This window comes from Quercus suber, unplaced genomic scaffold, assembly GCF_002906115.3.
Source record: "Quercus suber isolate HL8 unplaced genomic scaffold, Cork oak 2.0 scaffold_182, whole genome shotgun sequence".
NCBI classification, from domain to species: Eukaryota; Viridiplantae; Streptophyta; class Magnoliopsida; order Fagales; family Fagaceae; genus Quercus; species Quercus suber.
Genome location: NW_027069640.1, coordinates 753,741 through 757,873, shown reverse-complemented (window position 1 = coordinate 757,873; position 4,133 = coordinate 753,741). Strand labels below are relative to the sequence as shown.

General features: G+C 35.4%; 1 pseudogene; it reads left to right on the top strand.

Annotated features, from left to right (window-relative positions):
* LOC112023912 (GDP-Man:Man(3)GlcNAc(2)-PP-Dol alpha-1,2-mannosyltransferase-like) overlaps nucleotides 1-3,642 on the top strand; it is an 8,763-nt pseudogene extending 5,121 nt beyond the window's left edge.
* The last annotated feature ends 491 nt before the right edge of the window (nucleotides 3,643-4,133 follow it).

The window sequence follows — 4,133 nt, the reverse complement described above, 5'->3', positions numbered from 1 at the left end:
AATGATAGGACTCCTCTGGTGTGGGCGTTGTAGCTGATATTGATTGCTGATGTTTGATGCGTGGTAAGCTGATACCTGATGCGTGAGGAGCCTGTGAGTAATAGTTGCTGCTACCAGGTGCATTGGAGTATAGCTAGTTCTTAGTAATTGTGTAATTAGCCCATGAAATAGTTAATAGTGGGATTGGTATTAATTGTTAGTTACAACTGATTGGGGTGGTTAGTTAGTTAGAAACAGTTACAAGAAGAATACCATTGTTGATAGTGCTGTAAAGCTGTGTATAAAGGGACCGAGTGGTTCATTGTATGGGACATGAAATGAGTAATACAATTCCCAATTCTTCTCCCAAATTCTATCTCTCTTTCTCTCTCTCTCTCTCTCTCTCTCTCCCTCTAATAACTCCCTGCTATATTCATATTCCCAATCCTCTGCTTAGGACTGTTAGAATAGGAAATTCTTATCATTAAATCTTTAGATCACACATTTTGTATCTATGCTTTGTGATGTTTCCCTGATGGGTTTTTTTGTATATCAAAACCTTCAGTTTTTCATTTCCTTCTGTAATAATGAAAATTAGAATATAATTATAGTTTTTTTAATAATTTTAGATTGAAAAGTTGCTAAGGAGCATGGCAGGGAAGTTATTGCTTCTCATGCCTCTGCAATGTGTTAGAATCCACATGATTCTGGAATTAATGTTGATTTATAATTTGATGAGTGTGGATTTATCTAAGTCGTGAACTTGGTAGTGACTTTAAAGCATCTTTGTCAATAGCAAGTCAAATATTTGTGTTGGGTACTTCCCTTTAAAAAATTCCACAGGCAAGTATATGGTCACATGCCCATACAGATTAATGAATATTTAACTTAGGCGTGTCAGCAACCTAATAATCATATGAGGTCCTGTATTCATTTCTTTTCCGAGTTCTCACTGATGGCCTAAGTTGATATCTTTTACATTACATAAAGCTCCTGCATGCCTTTGTAACAGCTGTAGACAACTTTATATTACCTGTTCTCCTCTTATGTTATATTGTAAAATTTTCTTATGTTTGTTGCAGCATTTGGCTATCTCAGTGCAAAGTTCTCTATTACACAATTATTAGCTGGATGTATGGATTTGTAGGCTCTTGTGCACACCTTACTATGGTCAACTCTTCATGGACCCAGTCTCATATTGAAAAGCTTTGGAGAATTCCTCACCGAACTAAGTGAGTGTATCCTCCTTGTGATACTTTGGGACTTCAGGTTTGTAATTTCTTGTTTCTATAATCTAAGGATTTTGTATACATTGTGGGGTTGAAGGCCTTTGTGTATGCGTGTGTGCATTTTTTTTTCCTTCCTGTCGGTCCAAATTTCTCCTTCCATTTTTCTTTATGACGCAACATTATTATTGATCTTAGCATTCAATTTATGTTCTTGAATATAAGTCATCATTTATTGTTGTCAATTTTTTATTAAACAAGTTATCATTTATGTTTTCTTTGTGACAAGATAATATCTATTGGTCCCAGGTTGGTAGGATTAGCCACATTTTACTTTTTTTTTTCCTTTTTTCTTTTTTTTTTTTTTTGTAATTTTTTTTATATAAAAAAAAATGCAATATTTTTAGTTTTATGTCGGTAGCATATTTTCTCTATTCTGACAATAATCTAGGAATATGTAATAATCCTTGCTTTTGTTAAAATTCCGATGCAAAAACCTGTGGGTTTTAACAAGTTGCTGTCCAAACAGGTTCTTCCTTTGGAAAGACCTTCTAAGAGTCCAATAATTATATCAGTGGCTCAATTTCGTCCAGAGAAGGTGTGCATACTTGTGTTATCCTTATGAGCACAAGGTACTATAATTTTGATGGCTCATTTTTGGGGCCTTTTGAAGTTATGCATGGCAAGCTGTTCATAACTTGATTCTTTTATCTCAGGCACATACTCTCCAACTTGAAGCCTTTTCAGTTGCTCTCAAAAAGTTAGATGCAGACTTGCCTAGACCTAAACTTCAATTTGTGGGCAGTTGTCGGAATAATTCAGATGAGGAAAGACTGCAAAATTTGAAAAATAAAGCTATTGAGCTAAAGGTGGATGGGGACGTCAAATTCTATAAAATCTGAAGTACAGGTTTGTGCCTGTCAAATATATTCTGGATCCTTTATACAGCCTATTATGTTTTGTGGAATTTAATGGATGAATATGTGTGTTAAAGAAATTGATAAAGAAATTGATTATCCTTAGTCCAATAAGAATTGCCAATTTGATGGACTTCTCCCACTCAGGGTTACATGTATTACACACTAATTTCTAATTCATCTAGTACAGGACATGTCATACACATGCAGGGAATTTGAGAATAGTGTTCTCCCTCATAGGCTGCAGTTAATTAGATTACTACTATACATCATGTACTTGCTTAAACAGATTAAGAGCAGTTGCTTGTGCTCCTTAGTGTTGAAAATTCAAATGTTCTAAGTTAGCAGCTACCATGCGTGTCTTGATCTACTGGGCAAACTAAATTATGTGGAATGACAGAATTGTTGACATTGACTAATTATGTCAGTGGTTCTAGGACTTTATGATGGTGCATGTATTATCTTGTGTATGCTCGGCATACAATCAACTTTATGTGGATCGACACTTAATTAAGAAATTAGTTACTGTCCTTTTCCACTAACATCTCATATAATCCTGGGGGTGTTTGGAGGAAGCCAACAATATGTTTTCATTATAAAATATGATCAGTGGTGATTGACATAAGGGAATTAGTGAAACCATGTAAATGATATGTAATTCATAACTACCATTAAAAAGTTCCATTAGCCAGTGTATCTTTGTGGATTGGCTCATTGAAGTTGCGGATATCTTTTTTTTAATAAAGAGTAACTCAATCTCCTCAATCTTGGTTATCTCCTATGTTGTAGATCTTTTATTGCTGATTTGACTTGTTTTTGCTGTCTTATCCTTGGTCTAATCTTCACAATCTGCAGGGACTTGGTGAGACTTTTGGGTGGTGCTGTTGCAGGAATCCACTCTATGACAGATGAACATTTCGGCATTAGTGTTGTAGAGTACATGGCTGCAGGCACAATCCCAATTGGTTGGCATCTTTTATGATCTCCTATTTAAAACTCCAATACTGTATATGTTCCTCATACTTTTCCTTATCTCTACAGCTCATAATTCTGCTGGCCCAAAGATGGACATTGTTTTAGAAGAAGCTACATGGACTGCAAACAGGATTTCTTGCTTGAAGCGTGGAAGAATATGCAGATGCCATCCTGAAAATTATGAGGATGTCTGAATCTGAGAGGCTTGAGATGGCTGCAGCTGCAAGGAGCCGAGCAGGCAGATTTTCTGAGCAAAGATTTTATCAAGATTTCAAAGCTGCAATCCGGCCGATTCTAAATACTGTTTCCTAATAATGGACTAACAACAGATACAGCGTGCTTGTAACTCAAAGAATGTAACATATTCTACCCTTCAATTTTTTGGCATTTTAGTTGTAATCCAGTAATTGGATGAAGTTTTGCTGTCTAAATGGTTCAATATAATTTTGATCTCCAATATACCTCAGAAAATCTTAATTATAATTTATTTCTCCCATATGGCCTGGCCTGATGGGTTGTGGATTTTAATTAACTCCATTGGTGAAGTCTTTATAAGGGACTTGGGATTGAATACCAACTACAATTAAAAAATAAATAAATAAAAACCTTATTGGCATATTGTCTTGATAATAAAGAGCAATTGTCATGAAATAGACATTATAGATTTAATTTTTTTCAATGTCTATTAAAGAAGTTTTATAGAAAATGCAGTCTGATCTGTAAATTATTAAACTCATAGGCTTAGTTCAATCATCAATGATAATAGAAAAGGAAGTTTTCAATGTCCATCTAGAGGTAGTTCACTGATACCTTGATGCCGTATGAGCAAGCATAGAGGAGTGAGTTGGGTGTCCCATCAAGAGGGTCCTTGGAAACGGCTAGAGCTTAGAAGGTATGGCCATGAACACAAACAAGGCATTCATGAAGGGATTCATGTAGGAAGAGTTCAGAAGTTCCAGTTGTTGTGGGTCGCAACAGTAAGGTTTACTACCAGGTAGTGTCTAGGATAAAAGAGTTTTGAACTAGAATTGTAACT